The following is a 9,565-nucleotide window of genomic DNA, read 5'->3' on the forward strand; positions in this document are numbered from 1 at the left end:
TAAGACAATAAAAACACTGAATCAACAAAACACCTACATCGAGAACACAAGGTATCTTGGTGAGAACTTTATTTACTACAACACTCCTCAACGAAAAAAATTTAAGCCATTTGCAAACAATGAGGTCAGCATGTCGTCGGTGCGCTGTTTGCTTGCACCTGCCTCCCAAACGCTGACGTTGCCGCACCCCCTGGCACGTTCTTCTGGAAGCCACAGCGGCACATTCATTAGAGGGATAGCAAAACGCTTTAAATCTGCGGTAACAAATACATAAGCATATTGGGCATCTGACCTGAAAAAAAAAAAACAAAAAACAAACGGCACTCTAAAGACGCTGAACTTGTCACTTTTGCGTCCAACTTTCCGTATTGTCTGAATGTTTGTTTAAAGCTACGCAAAATTGCACTTCTGTCCGAGACATCTACGTTCACTAGTTCGTCAAAACAAAGTGTTCTGCTGTTCAAAAAGGTGCGCGACCCTTGTGGCGACCAACTTCTCAAAATGCTTCCTTTCCCTCTTTTCCTTGCGTGTAGTGTTCTGGGAACGAGCTTCAGGTTTTACCCCCCGCACTGCCCCTTTCTCCCCTCACCGAAAGTTGAGGAAAAATTTCGGTCGGTGTGACGCCTGCGCGTGCCCCCCTTCAAAAAAAATAAATAAATAAATAAAATAAGCAGTCGTCTGTCGACTCTACAGAATGCTCCCTCGAATGGCGTTTGCTGGTTATAGTTACACGCGCCTAGCGTACGGAGAGCTCCCACGGGGCCCCGACCTTCTCCATTTCCAGTGAAAGCAATTAATCGCCGGCGGCACGCGGCAATCACCCTCCTCGTAGCAGGCGCGGCTGGCACCACACCTACTTCTCAAGAAAAGCGTCCGCCCTGCGACGTTTGACCGGCCAACTTCACCCTCGCTTGCCAGTAAGCCACAGACACAGCCTAACAAAAACACCTAACAGCCATCCAGAGTTCGGACAGTTTTCATTCTGCTTGCGAGTGTGAATTAGTGAGTGTTCTGCTCGAGACCCGCGCAAATACGCATTGCTTTCGCACCGTTCGGCCTCCCCAGTGACGTTCCGGGCATGGTGCCGTCTTTCACGCACAACGCTCACCTCCAGTGGCGGAGAATCGCCCGTGCAGTGGCGCGGGAAACACGTTGAGTTTATTTGACGCTAGAAGGGGCACAAGTCTCCCAAAATGTTGCGTACAATAAAAAACGTGAAAATCTTACCTTCAACCACCTCGCAGAGGCACAACCGCGTTGTTTTTAACGAGCCACTCTCAGCGATCACTGCATTTAGGCCTCGCGTCCGCTCGCTGGCGTATACCGTCGGCTCGAAGGTCGGTGACACGAAGGCGACGTTGCAGTCCGTCGCACGTCAGTCCAGGCTGGTTCCACAATGTTCGCAACGAGCTTCGGTTGTTGGGAAGCACTTCACATCCGTTCGTCCGGCCGCAAGTTCACACTGGCAATAAATTTTCGAGGACGCTGGAGCTCACACGACACACGACACCAACTGGCAGCCATTTTGTAAGGACGCGTAGAGGAGGAAGGGGTGAGGGAGGAGGAGAAGAAAATGGAGGTGGCGTGGGAGTTTTTAATACTCCCATTAGGACAAACGCAGTAATCACAGCCAGATACTGCGTTTTGTGAAGAGGTACAACCGTGGCAAATGCGCTTATTTACGACGGCTTGTGGCCCCCGGTGTAAACCGGCAGTTTTTCCACCATCATACTGCCACACGTGGGAGCAGGCCGCCTGTCGTGAGGAGTTTAAAAGACGTATTCCAGCCAAGAAACTCCTATTCAGGCTAACTTGTGTTTTGTGTGTAGTGGACACACTCCTGGGTGTCCCTTTCGCTGAACAGCCGTGAGCACCTCATTGGCTTTGTAAAACACACCAACCCAGACCCAAACCCCTCGATTTCGTACGACAGTTCACTGGGCCTATTGAGCAATGAGAAGGCCCGTAGCCGCATTAGGAACTGCTCAGCCTGCCTGCCCCCCTCCCTTCATCCTCTACCCGTGCACGCCACAGCCGGCGACGGGGGATAGGGGCCTAACTAGTCTTAAAACACACTGGAGAATGTAGGGAGAAGGACTTTATATGCGACTACACTGAGATATATTATAATTCTTCCTCCAGGAAAACTATGACCAGTTTGTGAACAAGGCCCACCGACGCGACAATGTTGCACAGAATGGCTTTCAAAAAAACCGACAATAATCTCTCATTCAGGCATTAGGACGAGGCAAGTTGACTTCAGCCGGCAGGGGCGCGCAGCTGGTAGGCGAGGTGTATTTTGAAGCGGCAATGACCGCTTCTACATTCCCGGCGGTGGCGGTGGTGGCGGCTTTCCTTTATACACATTCGCGCCGCTCTCAGCAGACTCCGCAACTTCTGAAGGAGGTGCTGAGAGTGGAATAATCATCGTGATAACTGGTTTATAAGAGGGGTAGGCGGTGGCGAGGAGGTGCCCCAGAGCGGTGCCAAGTAAGTCTGCTCCACCTGAATGCAAACCGGGGGAGGGGGTGAGGCATATACTGCTTTGCAGTTAAAGAGACAACCTTCCGCCGTCGCCCCGACCCCCGTGTTTTTCGTCGGAAAGAGTTCGATAAGAACGTGGTTTACGGTCGCCACGGCAGTGTCGTGTCTGATCGCCGGTATGTTCCTCTCGTCATCATGCATCGTGCAGGTGGTTTCGTATCAGGCTCCCCCACGGTCCTGCCGTACAATGATTCGTAACCTCCTAATTCTACTGTGCATCCCGTTTTCTGTAATGCGAACACGTCCGGTGCTTCCCTGTTTTCCTTGGTGTTCAGGAATTGCTGCAGGTTCCCCCCTGGCGAGGTAACGCGATGCAGTTCGACTGCCACACCAAGTGTCTGACATCGCTGCTACTCCGCCCCGTTCCAGTTTGATGAGTGTGGTCTGCTGGTTTTGGGACTTTCAAGCATCTTGGATCGGGTGCACTGTTTGACCACTTTAATAGGTCGCACGCTCGTGGTAGATTGAGGCGGCGGGTCCATCGGCCCCATATTTAATGCGGTAATTTTGGCGTTTAGGCCTGCTGTTTCTTTGTAATGTCGGGCGTTAGTAGAAAAAGGTATTGAAATTTTTGGCCGAATGCATCTAAGGTACGGTCAAGTTTGTTTTCCATAGTGCTGTCTATTTCCTGTCGTGGGTGTTCTTTGGTTGAGGAATATCGGAGCTTCTCATTCTACTCCTTTATTTCCTTATGGCAGGGGAGCTTTTCTTTCGTGTTCACTGGTCGTACTCAATTCTACCTCACGTTGTATCTCGCTAGGGCACGCCAGATTCAGGTGTTTTTGTAAAACCACTTTGTCGGCGTGGTTGTGCACTAGGCGGCCTATTTCCCCCTTTAAGGCTATATTTTCGCGCGTAACCTATTCCAAGGTCTTTCGGATTGATATGACTTCCTTTTCTAGCCAGCTGTTTTGGTCTTGGGCTCGTGCGGATCTCTGACCATCGTTTTTTTCTCTTAGCGGAGCTTTCCTACCGGAGACCATCTCTGGCGAGTTCACCCTATGGTCGTGGACTTCACCTCGATAATCTGCCCTGCGTAACGTAGATGCGTTGGTTTCGTTTACTGGGAAGCTTCGGTATCTGTAGCCGGTATCTCGTCTTTCCATACTAACGGGTTTCCCGCTAATCGTATACTGGGAGCGATCTCGGCATTCTGTTTCCGTAGCTTGAGGTCCGCCAATCATCTTTGGCAGGAGTGGAAATGAATTGGACCGCATCATCTCTCTCTCTTCTGAGTACTTAATGCGCGGTTCTTCACTCTCGGATCGGTCTCGGTAATTTTCTGTGGTTCACGTTTCTGTCGTCTTCCCGGTGGATACTAGAATATGTTTGAACTTGTTTGCTTTGACTTTGATATTTCTACTGTAGGTGTTGTGTTTTTTCTCTGCCTTGGGAACGACACCTTATTTTTTTTCAATTCGCATCAGTTGTTATTGTTCCCCACCGATGCTAACGCCGTATTCCTCGGGCCATGGGCGGCCATGAGGTGTGACTTCCGCTTTCGTGGCTTAAACTTCCTAGGTTGCACTCTCGCGACATGCCTGGTACTATTTTGTTCTTGATGCGCCAAATCCCAGCACCTCCTCTTGGGCTCCTTGCCTCCTGGGTTTCTAACGGGACTGTTCTCGCCGGTACGGCACACCAGTTCTGGAACCAGTGTTGTTGATACGGTAAAATACCCACTTGGTCGGACGGAGGGGATGTATGCGGGATTTAGGCGGCCTGTGGCGAGACATCTTCACGGCCGTTTCTATCAAGGGTGAAAGTCTTGGCGGGCCGCTCTATGACACGGTATACGCCAGCATAAGCGGGTCAGTGAGACGTCGACTGGCGAAGTCATGGAGCATGAACACGTGAGTTCTAGACGATAGGTCGGGTCTCGAAAAAAAGGAGAGGTCTCGGTGCTGTCGACGAAGCGTGGCCCGGATTAGTTTGAAGATGCGACAGAGGACAGTCACGTAACCGACGACTTCCAAATATAGATCGGCAGGCGCAGTTGTGAAGACGTTGCCCGGGAGAAGGAGTGTGCAGCCATGCACTAGGTTAGCTAAGGTGCAATTCAGATCAGTCTTGAAAGCTGGGTGCATGCCCCGAAGGACGGGAGACACATCGTCGGGGCAATTTTCTCTTGGTTCTAGGTGGTGACAACTGCCTTGTGTTGCCGGTGTAAACGTTCCAGCATGCCGTTTGCGCGCAAATGTTAATAGGTAGGATGGATGTTGCGTACTTTCAAATTGGGAGCAAGAACATTGAGCAGAGGGGAATGTAACTGGCACTGCTGTCATTGGTGACAGCCGCAGGGAAGCCGAAGCGGGACAGCCAACCGGCAACGATTGCTGTGGCTACTGTTTTGCGCTGTGATATCAGGAATCATGGCTGTCTCTAGGAGCGCATGAAGCGGTTCAATAATGCCAGCGAGTAGGTGGCACCTCGCAACGGTGGTAAGGGGCCGGTCAGATCAACGACCACATGGGTGAAACGTGTGTCTCGTGGACGAAATGGTCATGCACGAGTAACTGTGCCTGCTGTCTTGGCACTTCGAAGCTGGAGGCTGGTGCGTACAAAAGGAGGACATGAAATTTATTGAGAACTAGAACCGCAAGGATGTGACGAGGCATTCAGTTCTTTGAATTCCGTGATGGCTCTTGCCGTGCAGGGCATACGTAAACGGCTCGACGAAATGTCGGTGGAACATCCGGTAGGGCGGCGGTGGTTGATGTATTGCAAGTGATTGTGATTTCCGTAAACGGCAACAGAACAATCACAAAAGCTAGGATGGGGCAGTTAGCACGGTGATGCTAGAGCCCAGAGCCTTGTTGCTAAGAAGATTAAAGCTATTCCATGGAAATGAGTTAGGACGATGACGGAGTGGCCTCGATTCAAGACAGCGCGCCAGCAGCTGTCTCGAGTAGCAGCTGCCATTGCACTGGAAGACGAATGTGAAGATCGCCTGGTTTAAGAGGATGCCGAAGCCTCGGCTTTTCAAAATATGCTGGAAACATTTGACGACAAGATAGACAGCGAGTAGCCCGTACCCAAAGGTGCTGCAGATTGGTTCAACTGGCGTCAACATCTATAAAGAAAATCTAGTGGTGGCCAACCGGAGACCAACTGCTGAACAACAGGGCCGCCAGAAACGCTGTAGGTGTCGGTTGTTAGGCAAAGTTGAGAGTAAGAAACAGGGGGTAAATTCGTTGCGGTACCATAGAGGGCCTTTTTCGGAGTAGAAAAGGCGGTTGCTCAACCAATCGGTCCAATTGAGGGGATCCATGGGTCCCGTTTCTTTGCCCAGCCGATCAGTGACACCTTTGTTCACCTTTGGGAAGGAAAATTGTCGCAGCCTCTTGATGGAGGAGGGCTCCATAAAGCCCTGGATTTCCTTAACTTTCATGTCGAGAGGTTGGATGCGCTGTGGATTGACCAGGGGGCCTAAGAACTCCAAGGTCTGCGTTCCAAAGACGCCCTTGTTGGGATTTATGACGAACACCCATTCCTCAACCCCAGTGAAAAGCGCTTGCAAGTACGCTTTATGCTCGGATGGTGATGACCATGACATAAAGATGTCGTCGAGATAGACCAAGACGAAGTCAAATCACGGGTGAACTCGTTGATGGCACGAGCAAAGATCTCGGCGGCGTAAAGCAAGCTCAACGCCATAAGATCATACTAGCAGAGACCACATTGGGTATTGATAGCTGTCTTCTAGATGTTTGCTTGTTAGAAAAATATCTATTGATACGCCTTCACGATGTCCACTTTGCTAAATATGACGCAGCCTTCCCGATTTGTGGTGGAGCCCTGCAAATGCCGTATTTTGTAAAGGTCGCGAATGGTGATCGAGCGGAGGGCATGATAGTCGACGCAACGCTCTCAGTCAGGGGGTTTTTTTTGGGTACCGTGTGCACGGCTGACTAGTAGCTATTACAAGATAGATGTACGATTCCCACTTCAAGCATCTCTTCGAACTCTGTACGAGCAATGTCGCGACGGGATACGGGGAGACGATACGGTCGATTGAACAGTGTGGGTTCCATCGTAATGATTTGGTCGGTGACGGGTTGCTTTTACGAAGACTCCCGTGTGGGTCCGTGTGAATGTCGGAGAATCTGCAAGCACCTTCTTGTATACGGAACGTTGCACACAAGCTCGAAGTCCGGTCGGCGTAGTTGCGAAAGCCATGCATAAAGATGCGCATTTAATGTCAACTTGGCATCGACAGTGCATATCTACGGGAGGCTGTAGAATGCCAAAAAACCAGCAACAAGTATGGATTTCATGACGTCAGAATTGTGAAAAGCCACCGGAAGGTGCGACACTGGCCAAAACTGACTGTGGGCGACCGCTACCTGCATGTGTGGATCGCCGTGTTTTTGAGGGCGATAAACTGGGAGGTCCTGTCTCGGTGTCACCGGTTAAGCCAAGAGGCCTGTAGGACGCTGACTTCGGCTACTGCATCGACTGCGAAGCACTGGCCTGCAACGTGGTTTGTGACGTAGAAAAGGAGGCTTAATGCTTGAAAGGAGTAATTTGCCACCGCGAGTGTCCGGTCTCGCGGTTTCCGGCAGCACTATCAAAGATACGACGGTAAGAGCAGGGACCCGAAGGTCCAGTTTCGCCTAACGGGAGGGAAGCGCGATCTTGAGAACGGACCGGAATGAGGGACCGTTAGCCCGTGCGCTTAAGTTCCCGATTAAGTTCCCACTTACGAATAAGATGCCAATAAGTCGAAGTCGGTCACGGCAAATAAGCCGGTTGCCAAAAAACGTCCCCCGCACCTCCCCGAAGGGAATCGTGCAGAAATGCGAATGCAATGGGTGCACCGATGAGAGTATGAATGTAATCATTTATTAATCAGCACCTGTTTGTGTTATCGTTGTACCTGACGGCCACAATCACTGCCTTGTGATCGCTAAAGTGCACGGTCAAAGGGTCTTTGAGAAGCATACGCGCGTCACAGTTTCGCGTAAAGACCAGATCAATGAAACTCCCGTGAATTGTAGTGGGGCACGTGTCGAAGCCGGCAGAGATACAATACATAGAGTGCCTGGTCTGCATGTACTCGACCAGCCACTCGCCACTCTTCTTGCGCACGTCAACGTTGAAGTCGCCAACCAAGACTATGGGGTCAGAGGGTTTGGACCGCACGCGCGCACTTTCCATAGCCGCGCCCAGCTGCGCGGCAACGGCCTCTCGAGCGAGGTTGGGCGCAAGGTACACGGTCACCACAAAGACTCCGTCTCCGGTGTAGGCAAGGGTGTACAAGTCCTTGTACGGAGACGTGTCTCGAACGGGAGACGTGGCAACGGCGTGCGATATCAAGTTCCCTCGGGTGTGTCCTCTCCCTTTGCCCTCCGCTACTCCCGCCCGAGCTACCACCTGCTCCGGTTGCTAGGCGCGCCACAGCTGTTACTAGGGGTGAGGAGGAGCGCGGAGAGGTAACACCTGCGGGCGCACGCCGACGGAGCACAACAACCCCCGACTAAGAAATGCATTCGCATTTACGACGACGACGATGACGAAGGCAGAACTACGAGGCGCGCGCTCACGTGCGCTCGCGCTGGAGGAATGCAGGCGCACGCCGGCCAACGGAGCAAGACAACCCCCGGCTAATAAATGCATTCGCATTTAAAAACCCTATGGAAACTCTACCTTAACCGAGCGTTTGTATCAGTTTCGGCAAAGCGACTTATTACCTAGCCAGCGCTAAAGTCGTAGTTGAGAACTTATTTACACACCTATCGCCTTACGGCAAACAGGCCAAGGACTACCGGCAGGCGTGCGATGCGCTTTGGCGTTGGCATAAAAGGGTTGGGATGGAAGTCAGCTAATGACTCAATTTATCAAAGCTGCCATCAATTCGGCCTAACTGGAGTCTTCACCTGAACTGTAGGGCGTACGGGCGACTGTGGTGATGCTTGAGGACCCTGACTAGTCGGCGCTTCCGTGAGCCAGTTCAGCGGGCTTCTAGAAGGCGTGTCATCGGCAGCCGCAACTATCAAGGCAAATCTTCTGTGGTTGCCGCTGTTGGACGCGATCCAGAATACTTGGGTCGTTGACGTCCTGCTCATATTCACCCTATAAACGCCGCATGTGATGGAGTGGCTGGAAGGGTTGCCTGTGATCTAGTTCCACAGTTTTCAAACGCTGCTGACTGCTGCTGTGCTCCGACTAAGATTTGCGCTGGGTGTGGTGACGTTGAGCCGGTCGTAAGGTGCTAAAGGATGTCGGGTACCGAGGATGTCGCAAGCTCGTCTTTGTTTGCACTGTGGCAAGAAGGTCACGAGGCTTAACTATTTCGTCTACTGGCTAGTGAAGCGGTGCAGCCGAAAGCACGCTTCGCCTTGCGGAGAAAATTTGCCGGTTTCGATTCCGAAACAGCGATAGCACAGTGGTGTGTAAAAAAGCGGATGTAGCACGAACAGGTACAGTTGCCTAGTGGGCGGGCGGGCGCTTCGTTGTCGGTGGCCTTTAGCTGGCCCGCCAGTTCCGGTGCAGGCGAAGAGCCAAATATGGCGTGGTCAGAAGAGGCGAGGTCGTTCCACATCACCAATTCATGTCGCGACCTGCAAGAGACAGCTGGCCACGGCAGCGTTTAGGCTCGAACTGATTTTATTCCTAGGAAGCTTTAGAGCTCGTCAGGGTGCTATTGTGAGAAACGCCTGGCTTCTTCGAGGTGGTTCTAATTGCACCGCTGTGTGACCTGGCGCGCCAGTTTCTACAGTGACATAGTCCGTTTGGGAAGCAAAAATTATTACCAGTTTTGAAGTGTCTTTCAGAGGTGTTTCTCTGCGTAGCGCCACAGCCAGAATACTGCTAATACGAAGTTTTCTGATGAAATCTAGAACACAGTTTTGGAAATATTCATGGTGCTCTAAATGTCTATCAATAAAAATGCCAGTAGAGTTGTCTCGCCGGTGTTTTTTTTGTTGCAGTTACTGAAGCCCGCACAAGCTCCGTGGTGCGGCAAACGGTGACTTATAAGTTAACTTGTTTTGCATTTGTAGACGTGCATGGAGCAGGC

Source organism: Haemaphysalis longicornis, unplaced genomic scaffold (assembly GCF_048455015.1).
Source record: "Haemaphysalis longicornis isolate Haplotype H1 unplaced genomic scaffold, Haemaphysalis longicornis Haplotype H1 scaffold_8, whole genome shotgun sequence".
Taxonomy (NCBI): Eukaryota; Metazoa; Arthropoda; class Arachnida; order Ixodida; family Ixodidae; genus Haemaphysalis; species Haemaphysalis longicornis.